Source organism: Cygnus atratus, chromosome 4 (genome assembly GCF_013377495.2).
Source record: "Cygnus atratus isolate AKBS03 ecotype Queensland, Australia chromosome 4, CAtr_DNAZoo_HiC_assembly, whole genome shotgun sequence".
Classification (NCBI taxonomy): domain Eukaryota; kingdom Metazoa; phylum Chordata; class Aves; order Anseriformes; family Anatidae; genus Cygnus; species Cygnus atratus.
Window position 1 is genome coordinate 76,807,510 of NC_066365.1, and position 22,784 is coordinate 76,830,293.

A 22,784-nucleotide genomic window follows, 5' to 3' on the forward strand; every position below is an offset into this window, starting at 1 on the left:
AATCTGATCCTCTAGCCTGGAACAAGGGATTCTTCACGCCACAGAGTTTGCATCTGTGTTTCTTTTGGGTTTGTTCTCTATCTCAGACCCTGGTTCAAGGCGAAGTGAAGTTCAGATACTGTGGGGAAGGAAGATAACTGTTACATTTTTAGCATACTAACAATTCTTCTTTTTGCAAACTCAGAGACAGCAGCCTCCACATATCAGAGAGCATTTACTTAGTAGCAGGAAGCCTGAAATTTGATGCTGTCTCCACGAAAATCCTCAAGTACATTTAACAATGGCCCTTGTTTATAGGCACCAAGCCGTTTGTTTTCCTCCTTTCCCTATAGTGATGCAACAGCCGCTGCTGAAGAATTTGCTTTCTGAGCCAGAGGCTGCTTTCTGGTGTGTTTCAGTCCATGGATTTTTTGGGTTTATTTCAGATTTACAGGGAGCAGATTCTGGCTTCATCTGTTAGACTCCTTCTACGATGTTGGAGGGAATCTGGCCTCTCCAAGGGGTGATTAATCTTTTTTTGGTGTTAATATTCAAAGGGGTGCATAAATGTAACTCAAGAACAAGGTTGGGAAGCGAGAACATGGGTTTTTAGTCATGCTCCCTGTTCAGGGTTTCATGTATGGCCTCTGGCTCTTTGCTTAGTCTTATCAAAAGCAACTCGATGTCTACCCACAATGGGAACTGACCAGTCTCTTGGGACTTGTGTTCATGTCTTCAGCATGAGTGTCCTCATTCTGTGCCCAAACAAGCAGGGGTTCTGCTGGAGCAGAACTCCGAAGACCTGCATGCTGCTCTAGGTTTGTCCTAGGGAGCAGAAGAGATGCTCTGTGGGGTCAGACCTGTGATTAAGGTAGCCCATACTCTGCCATGAGCAGAGGCAGTGCTTATTTTGGGCCATCTTCTGTCATCCACAACTCCCTGATTCCTCAGCAACCACAGCTGCTGCTCTGGAGAGGTGACAGTGCCCATTCCTGCCTGGTCTCCTCAGAATTCACTTATTCCTGTGTCCATCAGTTTGTCTGATCCTTTGGTGATCCCATCTGCCTCCAAGAGCAGCCAGTTCCAGATATTCACTACCCCCAGTGCAAAGTCACATATTTTCATCTGTTTTAACTATCTGCTAGTTTTCTGGCTGCCTTCTAGCTCTTGTATTATGGGATTTGGTGAACAACAATTCTGCATTCAGCTGACTGATTTACTTTTTCCAAAGCGTAATTATACCCACCACAGTATGGTTTTAGCCAAACTGAAGAGTACTAACCTTTTCAGTCTCCACTCATAGGGCAGTTCAAATACATTCAGGCTAGTCACAAGAAGATTCTTTTGCATGTTTTCAGCTTTGGCATCTAGGAAATCATTCTTGCTAGTGAAGCAACTCTTTTCGCTGCTTCTTTCACTCAGATCCCTTCTCTCCAAGAAGCTCCAACCATTCATGAGCTAACAAAATAAAACAGAATAACTGAAAACTCTTGCTGGCAGTGCAGAGCCTAGGAATCACTGCCATGTAGGTCTGAACCCACTTCTTGAGAGGCAATGCATTCTTACTCTGTCCCCTTAAAACAATGTTCTCTGGGGTTTTTTTGTTTGTTTATTTGTTTGTTTGTTTCTCAGTAGTGTTGGGGCTCCGGTAGCATTTCTGAAGGCTCTCCCTGCTTCTTTCTACAGGCTCGTGAGAAGAAGACATTCCTCATGGATATCTCATACTCAATAAAAAATAAAAATAAAAATAAATAAAATAAAAATAAAAATAAAAATAAAAATAAAAATAAAATATAGAACCAGCTATCTGCAAAGAGTAGGTGTCTTGTGCCATGCATGCAATGGAAAGTGATGGGAAGAAGACATGGACAGACCATTTCAACACCTCACTTGGTAAATTTCACCATCTGTCACCTCCCTGAACAGGACTTCCCTGTACTGTTCTGTACTGTTGTGGCCTCTTCAATTTGCAATAAACTGGGCAACACAGATAAAGAATCTCAAAGACTCCAGATTTTGTGAAGTATCTGTGACTGCCCTGTGAGCAACACAAGAGCTGAATGAGCCCTCCCTACTCTGTGCCTGGAGCCAGGGTCTCTGCTCTACTACTTTCTTCTGAAAGGGTTTCAGTGTTTCTTTATGCTTGGCTGTTTGCAACTATTGCTAGCAGCCTGATAACAGCCATGGACAGCAGCGATGGTTTGTTACATTAATCTCACTGTCCTTCAAGGCTTCACGTGACATCTTCTGCCTCTCCTCCAGGCCCACAGAGCATTTTGAGGAGGAATGTGATTATAAAAACAAATTGAGAACTTGTAATCTTTCATCATCAGACAGGGGAAAAAGAACAGAAAAATATGTGCTACGCATATAGCTCTGCTGGATGAAATGCTGGTTTGGCACTTAACAGAAGTAGCTTCTTGAATCAGTTACCTTCATAGCATCATTTTTCCTTTCTGTGGATTTATTTCTGATTCTTCTTTTTTTCTTTAGACAGCAATTGTATGCAATGGGGATTACTTCTTGCAAGCAAACTTGGTTATGTGTTTTATTGCAGAACACCTAAATATTGGTCAGAATCAGATGCATTCACAATAAATAGGTGAGAGACTGAGAAGCCACAGTCATAGCTTAGCCCAGTGATTCTTGCAGCACTTTGGGCAGCAAGATCTTGCCTGTAATTTTTTTTTTTTTTTAGACTTTATTCAGGTCATGTTCATCGAAGGCTCATTCCACACTTCATTTCTTGAAATGCGGCCACATGCACCTCACTGTCATTACTATATCATATCTCTGGGTTCCCCATGGCATTAAGGATTTGCTCAAATACTATCATGTTGTGAAGGTGGACACAGCTTGGGCCTGGGATCTTGCACTTGCTCTGCATCATCAAGCTGTTCAGGGGCATGGACAGGGTTTTACAGAGAAGTTTGAGATTTCATATTCAGTTTTAATCCACGGAGAAAATACCAGATCTGCACAGAACTCTGGACCAAGACATGCCCTGTGGAGACCAGTCATTCTGCAAGATGGAAGGGCTCATTCTTAAGTAAATGTCAGTGATGTCAGTCAGTGCCTTCCTCTGCAGAGGCTGATTCATGAACATGCTTGTGGCTAACAGGGCTACTTGGTCAGTGGTATAAAGTAAACCAGCTGCAGTGAGACCCACTTTCTCCCAACGCTTGCCTCTCATGTCCTGTGTGTCTAACTAGTGTGAAATTACAGCCTTGCTCATATGCCTATCAACTGCAGACATGCCTGATAATAGACACAAATGAGGTCTTGGCCATACACAGATTAAATTAGAGGTAGCACAGGAACCTGACCACGAAGATGGAAGCTCAGGTAGTGGTGAGCAGGACCCAGAATGAGCTCAACCAACAGAACAAGCTTTTGGGGACCCATGTGGTGCTTGTGCTATGAATAAATTAAATGTGCTTCTCACTATCCATCCATCCAGCACCTCTCAGCAGCACAAAATCCCCTTTAAATAGACAGGCGGGAAGAAGCGATCCTTTATCTCGCAACACAGTGAAAGGCAGCATTGTTGGGCCGGATGGTTTCATTACCCCCTTGTGTGCGATTCTGTACACCAGAGCTTGTGTTCTGAGAGGTGAAAAATGACCTGCTATGTGTGTGCATGCATGCATACATGGTTTCTCTCCACGTCTCTGCAGCAAGGCACCCAAGCACACTTGGTTAGTCACATACCTTGTCTGAGGGACAAAGGCCCACTCTGAGGAGCTGCATGTTTTGGATTGGCTCTATGTTCCCTCGCCTCCACCAGACAATTAGGAACAGGCCTCCAGGAGTGCGCTGTGCTCTGAGAAACCCAGAAAAGCCTCTGCCAATCCCCCAGTGACCCCACGACCCGGAGGTAACATCCATACTAAGCTGTTTTTAAGACAAACAGAAGGAAATACTTAGGTGTAAAATTACTTGGCAGAAGCCGACCCGTTTCCTTTTTTGACAGGGGCAAAACAAATAGAATAATCATCCATGATCCTGAAAATCCCAGCCACCCACTAAGAGATGAGGGGGGCTGCATGCTCCCTTTGGACGAAACTCTGCGTCCCCTTGAACTGGAGAGGCAGGACTGTCCTTGGCTCTCCTCTGCCATGCCGCCAAGTGCACAAGAGTTCCTGGTTCCCCCTTGCTTCCCCATCACCCTCTTATCAGGACCCTCCTCTCCTGCAGAGCTCCCTCAAGGGATTTTCTGCAGGCTGGAGGGGCTGGAAATCCAAGGAAAAGGGCTGGGATTCTGTCCAGCTGCCCCAAGGTCCTTTGTGGTTGTGTTTAAAGGACTCTTGGCAATGCCAAATCGCTTAGCCCCTCTCCTCCCTCTGCATAAATGTAAGCTATATGGAAGCACCAGAGGCCCAGCAGGGGCTATGGGCAATTAGAGCTGTGTCAGGGCGGCAGCCCCCATTTCAGTTGTTTCATGGGAGCCCTCCAACCTGCCCCTGACCCTACGGTGATGAGGACACAACACAGGTCACTGGGAACAGTTTGGGAGACGTGTCCTTGCTACTGCTGACCAAAGGGCAACACTCTTTGGCATTTCAGTGGTCACACTCTGAGTGACGTAGGAGAGTAAGGCCAACACCACCCCTTTTACCACATTTCATGTCTAACCAAAGCTTCCCTTCTAGAGAAGCCTCTCAACTAAGTGGAGCAAGACAGACATCTCAAGAGGGTATTTTGCCCATCCAACTATCTGTAAACCTGGGACAAACTCACCTATGGAACTGGAGAGAACAGAAGAGGCTAAGCATACCTGTGCAGCCCAGAAACCCTCACTTGCCTGGGGGTCATTGCCACCAATCACAATTTGCTTTCACATTTTATTTTATTCCTCATGGAATTCATTGTACAGGTAACACTATGCTCGGCCATGCAATGTAATACAGCTGGTGCCCCAGGGCCACGGGTTGCAGTAGGTGCAGAGGCACCGCTTGGCCATGCAGTGAAGAAATGTGTGGCATTTCCTGCTAAGGCAGGATCCACTTGCATCTGTTGAGATGCAGTAATGAGAGAACAGCAAAGCACACAAGTGCACTCCTCCTGGGGAGGGAGCACGAAGCCACAACTAGACAGGGGCATCCTGCTGGTCTCTTCTGATGTTGCTGGTTGAGGATGTGTTTCTCTCTGCAGATTACCAGTAGGACTGGTAAAACCAGCAAAAAGATCCCAGTTAAACATCAGTTATGAAGGATTGGCTCAGGCAAAGGAAAAATCACATCCCAGACTGAAATGATTGATTACACTGGCACATAGCCACGTGTAGAGCAAGGCACAGACTATCTGCATGAACAGTGTAACTTTTAATTCCCTTGTCTTTTCTCTTTTCCTAACTGATACTTTTCTTTTCTCCCCCAACTTCCCCCCCCCCCACACACACACACATGCACACACATGCACTATCCCATTACTTGGAGATTTTGAAAAAAAAAAAAGCTTTTCTGTATAATGTAAACTGGGGGAAACAGTTAATACTGTTGTTTAAGGAAATAATTGCTTTTGTTATGCAGCAAACATTCTAGCAAAGCCAGAGATTTGACAGTTCAGTTCAATTCAACAGAGGCTGAAAGCTTAAATATAATTTAAATTTCTTTTACAAATATATTAACAAAAGAAGTTGATAATTTTCATTTTAACTGTTTCTTTAATGTGACCCTTTAAATTTTTTTCCAGGTGCTGACACACATAGCAGTGACAACTTAAAAAAAAAAAAAAAAAGTGATTAAAATTGTCATTTTCACCAGTGTGTCTGCCTGTGAGCTGCTCTAAGTACCACCAAACACTATCTTCAGATGTTCCCTATACAAATTGTCTCGCTGCTATCTCCTATCTTCTCTTTTCACGTCTTTCAGGCTAATGCAAGTTTGTAGCTTGTGCTTATCTTTTCTTCCCTCCCAAAGGCAAAGGAATAAATATTTGAAAGTCAAATATAGAGATTTTTAACAGACAATATCAGGTGCATTTTTAACCATTGGTATAGATTAGGTATAGACTCCTAACATTTAATAGTTCTCCAAACTAGTTTTAAATAAAGACTACAACTAGGAGTAGTATCAGTAGTTTTAGATGTTTAAGTGTAGATGTCCACAACTGCATAAGTCACTCTAAACTCCTTTTTGCATCAATGGAGAGACATTTATACCTTCATTGACTCAGACAGCTCATCCTAAATAGATTTGCAAGCAGGTCACGTGAGTCACAGACTAGAAGGACTTACTACTTTTTGACTATAAAGGACTTTTAGGTAAATCACTCATATGTAAATGTTATCATTAAAGCAGTCTCATATACAATGCAAGTTTTGATTGCATTATTGCTCTAAATATCTGATCACACTCAGCAAGCTGAAATGGATTCACATGGGATGTTCATCTCTGTTTTGTGTCACAGTGGAGGGTAACCTTAAGATTTTGGAAACCTTTTTCACTTTTGCTAAAGTTCTGCATGCTCTGACCATACACAATACCTCTGCTGAACAAGGTTACTGTCCTTTTTCTTGTCTAACCACCTTGCAATGCACCTTACTGTGACAAAAGCTACACCAGTGCAAGTCTGGAACAAGGACGCTAGCACACATTTCAGTGAACCTGGGAAATAAACAGGGAACAGATTTGGTCAGAAATCATTTTACAATAATGCAGATGATGATACACATTCACATTTTTTGCTTCTGGCTTTTCAATGAGAGTATAATGGATTAGTAAGAAGAAATTTTGGGTCTTTTATTTTTTGTCTTAGGACAAATAAAGTTTTCTTTCCACTTGTTCCTGGGAAAATAAAACTTCAGCAGGCTAACTAATACATTTTGGAAGCACAAATATCATCTGCCTTGTGTCAGATGAGTCAGCCTGGAACATGACCAGTGGGGACAGAAATCAGATGCTTTCTATATACAGTGGCAACTTCTGAGGATCTAAATGACTTGTAGATGTAGGAGCCCCAAATGGAAACATCCTGGCTTCAACAGAAACAAAAAGTGTTCCTTACAAAGTCATACTTGTGTAACTTTGGGGAAGTGTCTGGGAATTCCCCATAGTTTCAAGATTCTGGAGAAAGCCCGGCTCATGGCCATTGACATCTTTGCACGGAGGTTTTGAAGTAATTTCATCCCATTACCATGCTTCTCTTTACGCAGGATTGAGGAGGAAGCTGAGTGACCTTTGCACACTCAAAAAGGACACTTAAAAAACAGCTCTATTAAAGGATGTTTTTGTTGCCTGCATGCAGGCAGCTTGTACCATATGAGGGTGCATAAGGTTGGCAGGTTTCAGACAAGATTTGAGAGACTTGTGCCTTTCTAGAGCTGCGTTTGGATGTTGTCAGTGGGGCAACCCAACAGCATCTCAAATGCAGCTAGTAACTTACACATAGGCAACTGAATGAATCCCCCATTTTAAGTTGAGGTATAAAAACCAAAGTATTTAAGAAGCTTAAAAAATTTAGGTTGTTGATTTTACAGGAGGGAAAAGAGAGAGAGAGGAAAAAAATAATAAGATGAAGGGGGTGGAGAGTTTGCTAATGTATGAAAGTCAGTGCTGAACTCCAAGTACCAGTGGTTTTTAAAAATAGATTATCCAAACACCTGCGAGGCCTCTTGTGCACAGATGATCCTCCCTCCAGAAAGGAAGCTAAGCCAAATGACCTCTCAGGGACCTTACCAGGCATATTTTTGTGATTCCTACTACAGGTCTGTGGCTCCAACCATGATGAGATATAGGAATGCCAATGTGATGTCAGAGGATGGAGTTTCTGTATTTCTTGGAGTTACTTTGTTAAACTGGAGCAACACTGACATCAGAAATGAAACAAAGCTATGCTAAGAGGGGATTGGCAAGATTGTAGAGTCAACCATCCAAAGAAAAGGAAATGCCAAAATTCAGACTGCCTTTTTCTTTCCTGGACTGAGCTACCCCTTCTTCTCCTTGGTCACTATGGACCATGTTTTATTACCTGTATAGCTTTTCTTTCATTTTTCTTTCTGTCTCTTTTCAAAAGGACACTGCCCCAGTCAGGACACAATTATGTCAGCTAATATGTCCACCAGAATCACAGTGGAAGAATTGCTTACGTGTCTTACAGAATATTACTTTGTTTATACATCCCAGGACACTATGACAGCAGAACATTGCTGACTCATACTCACAGTGTGACTCATTGTAAACCCCAGATCTTTTCCCTCATGCTGTCCCTAGCTAGCCTTCTTTTTTAGGCTGGTTAACCTCACCTAAGCATGGATCTTTGTGTTTGTGCCCATGGACTAGCATTCTGTTTTTCCAGGCTGTTTCTCCAGTTTGCAGAGTTTGCTTTGGATTCTCTTCCAGTCTGCTGGCAGGCTCTTTCCTATCCAGCCCTAGCCAGTGCCACCTGCACATCTGATAAGTAAAGTCTGTATTTCTTTATGGAGCTTACCAATGGAGATATCAAATTGTTCTAAAGCCCTGGGGAATGCAACACTGTGCAGCCTTCTTTGGGAACAAGCCATTCATGTTTTTGTTTGTTTGTTTGTTGCTTTTTTTTTCTTTTTTTTTTTGCTTGACTTGCACAAATTTCTGTTACTTCCTTCAACAGAGCTGCTGATACTAGTAGGTGTACTCTTAGGATCAGCACAGGAAGGCAATGGGGTCCTTACCCAAGGGTTGGCAAAACAGTTAATGAAGTAAGGAAAGGGTGACGCTGAGTGGCTGTGGCAGAGAACATTCCAAGTTAAAACACTCTTCTATGACAGTGATAGCATCCATCATAAGATAATAACAGACCTGTTTCACAGCATTGTCAAGCTATATCTTCAAAAAAAACTCTTAGTTGTCTGACGTAAGCTGGTTTTCTATGGGTATAGCAAGCAATACATTTGTAAGGTAAAGGAGAACATTGTTTACTCCCTAAATTTCAATGTCCTGTTTCAAGAATAAGCAGTGCTCAGATTTAAAAACAACCAGCCAACCATAAATAAATAAAAAGTGCACAGAATTTTAGAATTCAAAGCAAAAAATCCCTACCCCACTCCCTCCTTCCCCCCCTCCCCCCCCCCTTTTTTTTTTCTCGGAAGTGGCTGAACTTTTGTATCTGGATTTTTTTTTTCAAAAAAAAAAAAGGGAGGGAATCCCCCCTGACACAACCTTCACTTCCTCTCCTGGGAGAGGGAAAAAGGTAGGAAAAACAAAACATGGACCTAAATTATAGTAACACCAGTAGGCTGGGATACAGTGAGATTTCATCCTTATTAGTTATGCTGAAGTGTTAAAAAGCAGAAAACAGATACTGTCTTAAACAGCCTGAATAATACCCAACAGAACTAAGTCTGCCTGTAGCTTACCTGGAGATCATAGCAGCTACAAGAGAAAACAGCCTACCTAAGCAGAAGTAGGTTATAGGAATAAATGCAGCAAGTTTGTACCCTTGGTGGAAGAGAATCAGGTCAGGGAATACTTAAACAAATGGACATTTATAAGTCTTTGAGCCCTGATGGGACCCATGAGTGCTGAGGGAGCTGGCAGATGTGATTGCGAGGCCACTCTATAATCTTTGGTTGATTATGGCAACTGGGAGAAGTCCTGAAGATCGAAGGAAAGCAAATATCACTCCTATCTTCAAAAATGACAAGCAGGAGGACCAAGGGAACTACAGGCCAGTCAGCCTCGCCTCAATCCCTGGGACCATGATGGAGCAGCTCATCCTGGAAACCATTTCCAGGCACATGAAGGAGAAGAAAACCACAAGGGGTAGTCAGCATGGATTCACCAAGGGAAAGTCATGCCAGACCAACCTGATAAGCTTCTATGATGAAATCATCAGCCTGATGGATAAGTGGGGAGCACAGGACATTCTCTTCCTGGACTTCAGTAAGGCCCCTGACACCATCCCCCATAAGATCCTCATAGAGAAGCTGTTGATTTAGTCTGTAGGCGTTCAAGACTAGGCTGGATGAGGCCCTAGTCAATGTGATCTAGTGGGTGACATCCCCGCTCATGGCAGCGGGGTTGGAACTAGATGGTCTTTAAGGTACCTCCCAACCCCAGCTATTCTATGATTCTATGATTCTATGATTCTACGATTCTACGATTCTATGATTCTGTAATGCATGGGTTGGATGAGGAAACAGCGAGGTGGATCAAAAACTATTTGAACAGCCTGACTCAGAGGGTAGTGGTCAGTGGTGCAAAGTCCAGTCGGACACTAGCAATCAGTGGAGTAAGCCAGGGGTCAATACTCAGCCCAGCCCTCATCTTCATTAATGAACTGGATTATGGGGTAGAGCATGCCCTCAGTAAATTCACAGATGACAAGAAACTAGGGGGAGTAACTGACTCACCAGAGGGTCATGCTGCTATCCAGAGGAACTTCAACAGGCTGGAGAGGTGCGCTGACAAGAATCCCATGAAGCTCAATGAGAAGTGCCTGTTCTTCTTCCCTCAGATTCATGTGGAAGGTGGATTCTCATGATTCTCCATTCTATTTCTTTTGTGATCTAACAGTAACTTTCCCTTTTCAAACCATAACTGCTTATTAATTGGAGATCTTTGCTGGAGCATTTTGTCACAGCTGCCAACTTTCTTTCCTGATCTTACAATTTTGATACTCACCCAAAAGGTAAACTATTTCCAGTAAAGCTCTAAAATATGGAGTATATTTGTTCCTTGCTTAGGACTGGCTTGGTTTTAAGACCCTTTAAGGTGCTATGGTGGTGTCAGCTAGACTGTTAACTTCAAACATCTAACAGTAATTTATTGTTGAGGTACTGTGGTATCTATATTCAAGGGACCACTTCATGGCTTTCATGGCCACCGGATTCTGAAAACCATAGAAGACATATGGGGAAATATCCAGAAATATCTATGGTACTTTCACTACAGGTGTTTCACACTTCTGTCATCTGGGCTACCTGCTCTAATTGCTCCTAGGAACAGGTTGAACTAGATGGTTTCTGCAGGTCTCTCACAGTCTACACCATTCTGTATTTCCTCTATCAGTGTACTATATGGAAAGGCAGTGTCATTTGTATTTAGCAGAGGAGGTCTGAACACAGCATCTGTTCTTTTAAGCCTTTTTTCCTTATTTGAAATCCATCTCATTCATGGCAGTTCTTACAAATTACTTTGAATGAAAAATGACAGTGCAGCAGATCAGGAGGTACCAGCCATCAAGCAGCAGATGCCACCAGCTGGAGAAGCTCAGGATTCCCAAATGGAGAAAACTTCTATAGCCCTGGCTGAGTCTAAGTAAAAGCAAACCGCCATCTCCCAGGGTTCCCATGACAGGTGCTAAAAAAGAGCCCAACCTACAAAATGCAGATCTGATTCCAGTTTTACTATGGTTTTGCCACTAAAGGCAGAATAGTTAGGAATGTCTAAAGTTATGGTTGCCTGAAACTTTTCACCTCAAATCCTTGTTTTCAGCCACTTACAGCATGAAGCAAAATGAAGCAAGGAGATGTAATGCAGGATATATGCCATACACTGGATTTCCCTGGATACTTCAGCCAAAATAGTTAAGCCAAAACAGTTTCTGAGAACAAGGCTGGGGGGAAAATACATTGTTTTACCTATGGTAAAAAATCTGCAGTGTGCCTTTGACTTAGAACAGATCCTCGCTATTTAGCAGGGAGCACCCTGCTAAATCTCCCTGTTGCAGATGTGTGTTTTGGCACTGATGAAAGAATTCTCCCAGATTTGGTTGCAGAGCATGTGTGCACTCAACAAAGCCTTGTAATAGATGTACAGTTAACTTCTCTACCCCACTAAGGCTCCCACTGTACAGTCTGCTCCAGCTAATGCTGTCAAAAGGCTGCAAAGATTGTCATGAGAAAGTCAACTGTAAGAGGCTTTCCTATATCCTATTCCCTCTTCTGAAGGTAAAGATCTATGAAGTAGTGAAAGGGTTTTCATTTGCTTGCATTATGTTTATGTCACTTGATGTTTACATTAGAGTTGGAGCAGAGGATGGAAAGGTTCACAATGGTCCTTAGTTTCTGCAGGAATTTATTCCACAGTCTCAGACCTGCACAACTTCTGATAACTGAGAATTGCATTTGAGACAGCTCCGGTTTTGCCCCAGAGTTTTAAACAGTTCTTGATTCCTGTTAGCCCAGCTTCTGCATCATTTTGAGGATAAAGACTGAAATGTCTTAACCAATGTAGGATTCTCTGAGAAGATATGCAGGTAAGCAGAGTACAAGTCTAGCTGTATGACAGTATCAGATGTTGCCAGGGAGACAAAACACAGGATTTTGCCTCACTTGGCTCATGTTGATCTGGAATTTCATTCTATCCAGGGCCAAGATGCGTCTGATTATGTGGCCTCAGGCATTTAGATCAGGATCCCTCTAGTAACTAACCTACATCGCTGTGTTGGGTTGTAAAGTTTTTGGTGAGATGTCACAGGAACAACAAGCTCTCACAGAGTACACTGGATTTTGTATGCACCCTAACATACCCCAACCTATATTTTCTGATACTCGGCAAAGGGAAGAAGGCACATGCAATTCTTTCCTGACAGAGCAGCAGTAATCTTTCAATGAGTATAAAATTTCTTTAACTGTCCAATTTTTATTTATTTATTTATTTTCCAAATGGAAATTTTGGAGTGCAGTATGAAGATATCAAAGTATCTGAGTATAATCTGGCTTGCTGTCTGTAAGAAGAGCCATGATTAGCCAAAACATTAATTTCTTTTCATCAACAGGTCTTGTGGAAGTGGAGATGTAGGCCCATACCATACTCATCTTTGAGAATACCAGAAGGTTGGAAAGAACAACAGAACTGGTTATTAGGTAAAAATGAGTTCATCTATTTCTTGGAAATTACTCCCAAGGAAATATTTAACTCTTATACAATCACACATGCACACACGAGCTTGTACACACACCTATCATTGGATTTAACATGATGTCTGAGAAACCTCATGAAGTTCAACAAGAAGTGCAAAGTCCTGCACATGGGGAGGAACAACCCCAGCACCAGGACAGTGGGTTTGATCCAGACAGCCTCTGGAGGTTCCTTCAACCTCAAACACTCTGTGATTCTGAGAGCAAGCACCCGCCTTCATTACGTGAGAGAGAAATCAAGAATTCGGATCTGGAGAATGAAATTCAAGACTTTCACAGTGAACTTGTTCATCTCTGCAGCTGCTGCATAGTTGTTTAAAGGGCTCTAGTTATGTCTCCACCACAGGTATGGTGGGTAGTTGCAGCCAAGATACTGCCCTATCTACCCGTTTTCTTGGGCTAAATTAGAACTGCAGCTGGAGAATTGTGAAGTCCTAAAAAAATCCCTTAAGACAGATACAAAGGTGTCTATACTTCTTCCCTTGGATGTCACTGACTACCCAGTTCTTGGGTATTTTTCTTTGAACATTATAGGGGACCCTGCATCACACTCCCCCCTCTCTGTCACCCTCCCTCACATTCCATTTCAGATTTCTCTGGTAATCGCTGCTTGGGGGATAGGGAACAGAAGACTCAGCTTATATTAGGGAAATCAAGTCCCAGAGCAGAATTCCTTATATTTAAACAGTGCTCAGTGTGACTGTCTGGTCCTCTCTGGTTTAGTCTCCCTATCTGTAAAGGATATTTGTAGGCAGAAGCAGTACAGTGCCAATTATAGGTATGGAATAAATGTTGAAACTCTACTTTGATGTTGCCACGATGTACCAAAATAGAGCATTTTATCTCTGAAATTGAGAGCAAAGGCACATTGCCTGTTATGGAGGAGGAAAGAATGAGGGTGAGCTCTCTTTCCCCAGTTCTAGTATTTCAGGCTTGGATTTAAGGAGATGCCAGAGGAAATTTGGCCTTGACTTCCTATCAAATTTAGCTATTTTACAGATTTAGGCACCCCTGATTAAAAAAATCAGGAGGGAAATCCTTGTTTTCTGCTGCTTCCAAAAAAATGTATGCTGGAGCCCTCTGCTCCAGCAGAGAAAAGCATTCCAAGATGTCACCAGGAGCTTCCCAGCTGCAGCCAGCGGGCAAGGTGCTCTGCTGCTGTGTTTTTCCCTTCACCATGACTCCACCCTGCTGACCTTTAAGCGCAGTAATAGGCTGATGAGAACACTTCCAAAGCGGAGCACTTTTCCAACTGCCTTACAACCCCTCGCTTTCCCTCTGTCTATCAGACCCAATAAGCATAAGCCTCAAACACCAGTCCCACCGGCATCTGCCATGATAGATTTCCAAGTTTTTTTATGGGCTTCATAAAGTTGGGATCAGGGGGATTTTTCCACAGGACTTGAGTAGAAAGAAAGACTTTCCCTACCACTTTTTTTTTTTTTTTTACTTTGTCTTTCATTCTTTCATTTGGGAAACGAGCTCATTCTGAGAACAAAAATAACCCCTTGATTTGTGTACTTCTTCCTTAAAACAGAGCGAGACTTGTTGGTGGATCTAATAAAATTTTTTCTCTCTCTCTTTCTCTCGTGCACTGTTAAACTGTAATTTTATCCAGATGCCTTTGCTACTAATAGCCTTCCACTTCGTGTTTTTGTATTTCATGCATATACATTTGCCAGGCCATCTTTTCTTGACGTCTCTCACATCTTTTCACCTTCTCCCACAGACTTGCTCTGAAGACTGCTAGCCTCTGTCAGACTGTTCCTCCAGTCTGTACCTCCTCACTTGTGTGTTTTGCAATTTCATCTTGATTATTGGAATGCCTCTTATTCTATTTGCTTAAAACATGTCTAAGGCGTCTAGCGGCCAGTGCCTTTATTCTGTACAAGAAGACCATGGTTAAAGGAAGAGCCAGCCAGCCCAAGCAGATGACCAAGACAAACCAAGGAACCCAGCAGTAAGGCTGCCTCCATTACCCTCTGCCGGCGCCAGGTGGAAAAAAAAAAAAAAAAAAAAAAAAAGAGAGAGATACAGTCATAATTAGAACAGAGAAAAAAAAAAAAAGAGAGATACAGTCATAATTAAAGCAGAGAAAAAGGCAGTAACATATTAAGGGAATAAAAAGGACAGAGCTGCCAAAACATGTTATTCCACAAGTGTATGTGGTGAGAGACATTAGTTACCCACCAACAGGAGATGTCAGAGATGCTGGCCACCAGCCGCAAAAGTCTGATTCACAACCTGTTCCCGAGTACCAGGTCTCTGGCACAAGGTTTGTCCTTTCTCTGTGTGTTTACACAGTATTGCTGACTTCCATGGGGTCCTGAGGTAGTGACTGAACTTCTTTGCCATGCAGGTAATGTAAATAAACTTGAAACTAAGAGCAATTCCACCTTGGTCAAGCACTTGTACAGGCCAAACAGTATAAACAGCTGATCAGCAGACCTGGAAGATGCCAGCGTGGGACTGAGGAACACCATGCTCATCTTGCTTCTCTGCTTGAGGTGTCTCAGGAGAAGTCAACATATTCCTCTGTACCTGGTTAACCATCTGCAAAATAAGGATGTCTTTGCTGACAGTGGGCCTAGCAAGAAGAAAGACTGGTATTTGTTATCAGTGCTTGGAGAATTGATAAATGTGTTTTGGAGCATAGTCCAAGAATTACAAACTGATGATAGTGGTCACAGTATGAAATCAATGTATTTCCTGGGAAGTGGTAGAGGTGGTAAGAGCACTCTGGTCTTTACAGCCCTCGTTCCCAAGACGTGGCCTCTAATGTTGTCTATGATGTTGCTCACAAGCACAAATAGTTGAGGATAAGGTTCAGTTACCTAAAATCAGATATCTAATCCTATTTGGCACGTCATAGGTTACTCTAAACACATACAGAGCTGCTGGAAATTATAGAAAAGCTAAGCAAAACCCTTGGCCTTCTGGAAAGTCAGTGGTACGCCAGTAAGAAACAGCTGCAGATGAACTTGCTTGAGCAACTGAGTTCCATCTTGAAAGACTGCTTCTCCAGACAGCAGAGTAGGCATTGTCACTAAGTCTTGATTGCTCTGAGGAGTCAGTGAAGATGGAAGGACCAATCCATCCCATGGTGATGTGTCCCTTCCAGTAGGAACCCTGCTGCAAGAATTGACACCAAGGGGTATTTCTATGGACAAGCCTGCTTCCGGCTCACACCACTCCTTAACTTGTACCTGGCCAGAGACTGATGCTAAATCTTTTGAAAATTTAGAGTAAAGCTCAGTGAAACTAAACCTAGTCAAGGCCACAGAAGCCCTCTGATGTATAGTAATAATTTTTTGCACACACACACCTCATCAAATAATGAAATAAGGTGGACTGGTGAAGAACATTTGCACTGTGAGGGAGCTCTGCTCTGGCAAGAACAGACACATCAGCTGCCCAGCACCGTGTTACTCCTACTTCTGACTAATCTTATCCAAGCACTTGCACATTAATCAACCCATGTTGATCTTTCTATGTAAATACTTTTCCTCTCTGCACACACCTGACTTAGGATCAAGAATCAGCTCCCCCAAACAGGCTAGTTGATATCTAAGTGCAGGTTCAGTTGTTGTTACTGCTCCCTAGCTGAGGGCTCCGACTTTTCCTCCTGTAAATGCAGCCTTCTCAGCCATTTTCTTCTCCAGCTGGCTAATCTGTCACCATTTTTCCTTGAAGATATTTCTGTGTTTTGGGGCTTCTTTGGGAAACAGTCTTCATGAAATGATAACACTGTCGAAGCACTGGGACCAAAGCTTCAGCAAGGTGGAAACTGTGAGGGTTCACAAAAGTATTTCTCCTGAACTGCCTGCACCATCAGGGTCCAGCGTGCTGTCTTTATCTCAGCCACCTTTATGCCCCATCTGTTCTAAGCTAATCCTTGATGTTCAAGTGAAACCTTCCAGTTTGTTGGTCTGTTGGCTTTATTTTTTTTAAGGGTTTCAAATATTAATGAGTGACTTTGTCCCTTAAATTGACCCCCTTTCCTGGTTTAGTATGCTGCACTCCTATGAGCTCAGGCTTCCGGATTATACTTTAATCTTCAGTATGATTTGGCCCAGGCATTATTTATTTGAGCACCAATTAGGGGTTAGATCTGCACAGCCCTGGGTGGGCTGAGTGGCAGAGAAAGGCACTACAGGGTGGTAACTTTGCCACGCACTGGGCTGCTTACACCTCCCTTGGAGGTGGTGAGGAGCACAGAGGAGGGAGAGAAGGTGACCAAAGGTAGACTCAGGAGCAGGAGGATGTCTACCAGCACCATCTCACCCCAGCTCCCAGTGTTTCAAAAAGAGACCATATCCTGAGAAGTATCTGACATAGGTATTTTGTGTCTTTCACTACATGGGTTTATGAACCAAAGTGTAAAACAAGCAAAAATTAGAATAGAATAGAATAGAATAGAATAGAATAGAATAGAATAGAAGGTAAACTACCTCTCAACGTAAAAGAAGCTACTTGGTATTTGTGTGCACTGTTGTGGCCTTATCTTGTCCCATCTCCAGCACAATGGGACTCACCAAACTGCTGTTCTGTAGCCCTTGCCCTATGCTGAGGCATATTGCCTATGCCCTTGGGCTTTCTCAAGGCACCAGCAGAACTGGCTGTGGTGTGGAGAGCAAGGGAAAGAAAGGGGATGAAACAACAGATGCAGAGGCTTCTGTTTGCATTTGTTGGCAGTATGCAGCCAGTCCTGCTGCAAGAATTGAAATGGAAATGGAAACAAGACCAGTTGTCTCCTCTGCACTTGTGAAATACCTTTGCTGGCAGGGGATCTCTGGTGGATATCAAATAGCCCATCCCTCTATCCTCCCTTCTTTATTGCAGATCTGTACCCAGTTCTGTGCTTTATTAAAGGGCATGTGTCTACAGGAGGAGTTATAACGTTCCTCAGGTCACAGAACAGAGGAGAGCTGTTATGAAACCCAAGTGCCCCTTGGCTTCTCGCAGGCTCACTAAGCCCTGCTGCCACAAGATCTAATGAGAAAGGGGAACCTCACAGACAGCCACTGTGAGTCCATTCCTTCTGATTTCCCTGGCCAGGTGGGAAAGGAGACTTCAGCCAGCATATGCAGGTGCTTTCTGTCCCTACTTCTGGTCTTATCTGGATACAACGGTACTTCTCTCTCCTTTGACTCAATCAATATAAAAAATCGCCCACCCATGTCTACGCAGCAATTCATCTTACATGTGCAAAAAAGGTAACATTCACTGCCTCCCACTTCCATCACCCTCTCAAACATGCTTCCTCTGCTGCCTCTAAAAGCAGTGTCTCAGCCCATCCCTCAGCAGCTGCCTCGGAACAGCAGGAGGTCTTATCAAGCCAACCGACAGGAGCAGGAGCACAGCGTGTCCAAACTGAAGGGGGTGGAAGATAAGAGAACAAACACCCCCCCTTCCCTCCTGCCCTGGGGAGAGAGCAGGAGCAGGCTTCTCTGTCAGGTCTGGGAGGCGGCCATGCACTGGGAGCAAAGGAAACGCCAGCGGCAAAGCTCCCTGCACAGGGCTGAGGTGTTAACTGCATGGCCTGCCATTTATGAAGGCAACACGGCACTTACTAGCTTACACTGCAGCCTTGCAAGGGAACAGCTATTCCCAGTCAGAGAGAGGCTGGAGCTTAAATTTAGCAACATATCCAGTCTCTGCTAAATCGATGCATTCCTTAAAAGAGTTGGGCCATTCATGTAGCATATTTTCGGTTTACCACATGGCTTCTTGAAGTGATAGCCAATGAGTAATCTGAAAAGGTTCCCACTTCAATCATTTTTAATATTGCACTTTGGTCACTTTGACTTAAACGTGAGCCGTCCCAACCCCATTAAATCTGCCCATCAACCCCTCTCGCTAAGTAAATGTCAACAACAACATAAAGCGCCTGGGATTCATTTTGCCATTGAATCATGCATGATTGGTGGCAGGTTTTCAATCGGAAAAGCACTGGCTTCCTTTCCCTCCCTCCCTACCCCCTTTCCCCGCCTGACTCACTGTTCCAGTCCCTCGTGACCTTTTCTACGCTTGCCTTGTGAAACTGTCAAAGTGCCACCAAAAAACAAACAGGCTTCCAACCCAAGGGGGACCCGGGATGAACCAGAGGGGTGTTGCTGCTAACAGAGATGTGCAAACCATCCTTAACAGAGAAAGATGAACAACAAACCAAAAAAAGAGTATTGATTCAAATTTAATAGTTCTGTTCCCAAGGAAAAAAGAAAAAAATAAAAAATCAGACCTAACTCCACAGGCACAGTGGAAAAGCTGGGAAGGACTTTTTTTTCTGATTTATTCCTTATGTTTTTATTCCCTTGTTCCTTTTTGACCCATATTAAAAAAAAAAAAAAAAAAAAAAAAAAAGAGGAGAAGAGAGGAGAGGAGAGGAGAGGAGAGGGAATAAAAAGGTCATTCTGGGGACGGCAACTGTCAGTGATGGTGAGGTAAATGGCCCCACTGAGATGATCCACACGGGTGTCTCCTGCTTCCAACAATGGATTCTCGATCTTGTAAATCAGCCATGCTGCTGCTTCTTCCCTTCTGTTCCTTCGAAATCCATCATGGAAAAACAGCGTCTATACTATTCCTAGGGACTGCTTGGGATAAAGCTGGATAGTTCTATTTAATGTCATGTCTTTGATGAAAACTGCTGCCAAAATGGAGTTAAACAAGCCAACTGGAGAACCGGATAAGTGCAGACAAGGGGAGCAGTGCGGAAGCAGTGCGGACCACATTGAGCAAGTCAAGGATTAAACTGATGCCTTCCTAAAGCCCACACCAACCCCCTATTCAAGTTCTTTTAAACAGTTTGAGCTTACAAGCCTGGGTTTTCCTACCTGTCAGACAAGGTTTGACGAGAACTCCTATCTGCAACCTTTCTCCATGTCAATCCCTGCACCCTTAGCCATGACAATGCATTTTTGCTCTAATGAGATGTGACTACCCAGCCAGATTATGGGACCTGCTTTTCCCCAGACCAACGGAGCTTGGGCACACTGTGTTGCCTGCATCTGGCTCTTTCTCTCTCCAGTGTTCCCAACAGGGACTTTCCTGCTCACCAGCAGTAGCTAATGTGGTTACACACACTGTGTTGCATGCATTACTATGAGTAAAGGCACTGAGACAAACTTCAAACGATATCCATTGTGGATTAAGCTTGGAATCCTAAAAATAAGGAGATTGTGCCCTCATATGGTCAAATGAGTGATGTTTTCTTAGGGAAATGGATGGAGGTTTCCAGGTCAAGAGTGTTGTTTACACTCATCAGTTGATTGCCCTTAACAGTGACTGCTAAACTCTCCCCAAGTTTATTTTCTTTCCTCCATTCCAGGACTTAACCCTCCTTTGCTTGGTTTAAAAAGCTTCAAGAAGGAAATCAAAGATAAATAAATAATGAAGCAAATATGAAGTGAAAAGAACTGGAAGGTTGCATGTGGTTAGTGTCCGTGTATGATGTGCTATCCCTTGTGCCCACCAAATGGGGTCTAGCCAGGTCACTGCTGGAATGGGAGGCTATGGGGGCAGACACTCATAAGGGGATTTGGTGGCTTGCTGATCTGAAGGCTGACAATGCCGTAGCTCATCTCCTGGCTTCCTCCATCTGCCTTAATAGGATTTAGAGAAGGCAAAACAGCTTCTCTCAGCAGAGATGTAGAGCGAACCAGGGAGATCTACTGAGCTGTGGTTATTGAAGGTCTTTCTATAAAACAGAGGGGTTTAATTGCTTGTGCCCAATCAGTTCGATCCGTCTTTTAATATCAGTCCTTAACTCATGCATGATAATTCCCCATGGCCACAAAACAGCTATTGACTTAGTCCCCAGGGGTGGTTGTTTTTCATTGCAAGGCCAAATAATTTGTTTCTAAAAATTTGTGAATGGGACTTGTGGAGAAGAGAAGTCATTACAAAAATTGAGAAAAGATATTAAAATTAGGGAATGAAGTTATGATTCCTACCATATACTTGGGAACCAGCAAAATACCTCTCTTCTTTCTTCCCAGCTGCAGGAACCATTTGATTGCCAAAGGGACATAAGAGTGAGGAATGTAAATACTCTCACTGCCCTTCCAGTCCTTCAATCCTTTTGTCATCACAGCCCAAAAACAGAATTGTATTTTTCACACTTTTTACCTAGTGTATGGCAGAAGTGCACAATGATTGGGTCAATTGATTCATCTAATCACCCATCCAGACAGGCACCTTTACTGCTTCTCCAACATTTGTAGTCTTGTTTTATTCCCATGTGGATACAGGACCTGTATATAAATTACAGTCTGCTGAAAGGATGCTTAGGTGTCTCTTCTGAATCCTGTAGAAGTTGCTGGTGGACCCTTGGGAGTGCATGGACCACAAACTGAAAGTCATGGATTCAACAAACTTATTCACAGCTTTCCAAAACTGCAGCAGCAGAAAATGTTTCACTGAACTTGGTGGAAGAAAGTGAATTTACAGTAGCCAAGACTGGTTTTCAAAGTCCCGTCAGTTTGTAGAAATTTGTCCGTCTCTATCATATTTCTTTATCATATGACTGACATTAAAAAGCTTTCCTTGTGAGTCAAGCAGTATGTGATGGAGAAGAAATTGATTTGGATCAACAGAATTTACAGATTAATTTAAATAGAAACATGCTGATCCATCTGTGACAAATGTCTATAATAAATGCAACGCAAGCTCCCAATGTTCTAAAGAGCCTTCTTGGCAAGGTGGGGCTGTGATTATGGCTGGAAGAGAAGGATTTTGTGAATGGGAATTGTACCACTCCCTTGATCCCCTTTGGCACAAGCCTCCTGGAGACAGAAGTGAGAGAGGCAGAGAGGGAGAGACCTTCAGGAATGATCCACAGATGGGATAATATTAACAATTGCACCACGAGAGCTGCGTCAGTAGAGATTTCAGATTCCTCTCCTGCGTTTTTAACAGCTGAAAGTTCAAGTGGATGGCAAACAGTCTCTGGGAAATATGCATCTGAGAAATATGGATCCCAGTCATCTGGGTGGGCTCAAGGCTGTGCCGTAAAGCTGTTGAAGTGTAGTACTTCTTAAGCAGAAAATAAATTTAAAAAGGTATTATATCATAGGAATGTGGTGCTGGAAGGGATCTCTATAGGCCACCTAATCCATTTTCCTGCTTTGATGCAAGTTCAGGTGTATCTCAAGTATTCCTGACTGCTGCCTATCTGGCACATGCGTAAAATTCCCTAGTAAAATCCCTTTAGGCAATTTAACTCAGTGTTTCACTGTCCTTATCATTAAGTGGTTCTGTTTTTTTGATTTTTTTTTCCCATTTTTTTCCCCCTTTATTAACAAACTTAAACCCAACATTTGATTTAAGACTACACTTCTTAATCTATCTCCAATCAACATTGGGAACAGATTATTCCTCTCTTTGCATCTAACTGTCATATTTTTTATTAGTTATCATGTCTTTCCTCAATCTTCCAAGGTCTAGACTAAACAGCTGTAGTCTGTAACCTTAGTCCCACTTGTGCTTCCTCCCACATTGTATTGCATGTATTCATGCTATATATGTATTAATGAATACATAATTCAGCATGGGACTTCCTTTATTGTCATGACACAACATGACTCTAAAATCCCTGCCAAAGCAACAGGATTCTGTTCCAGACTTGGAGATCCTGGTCACTACGATCTTAGAAGTAACTAGTAGCAATTACAAATAATAATAATAATTTAATCATCAAAATATGACTTCAAACCAACAAACTACTCTTTTAAAGGTTTAAATTATTCAACCTCTTGTTTACTGGTTGTTTTCCTACACATTTAAGAGTATTTTTCTTGTGCCTTCCTCTTAAATCTGAAAGCCCAGTTTGGAGATAGATAGGTGCCATGAGACATCAGTTATGGGAACTCATTTTTAAGCTTTTAGGGCCTATTTTAAAAAGATATTTAGGATAGACTTTACCTTGCTGTCTTTAGCCATCCAAAAGCTAATTTACATTTAC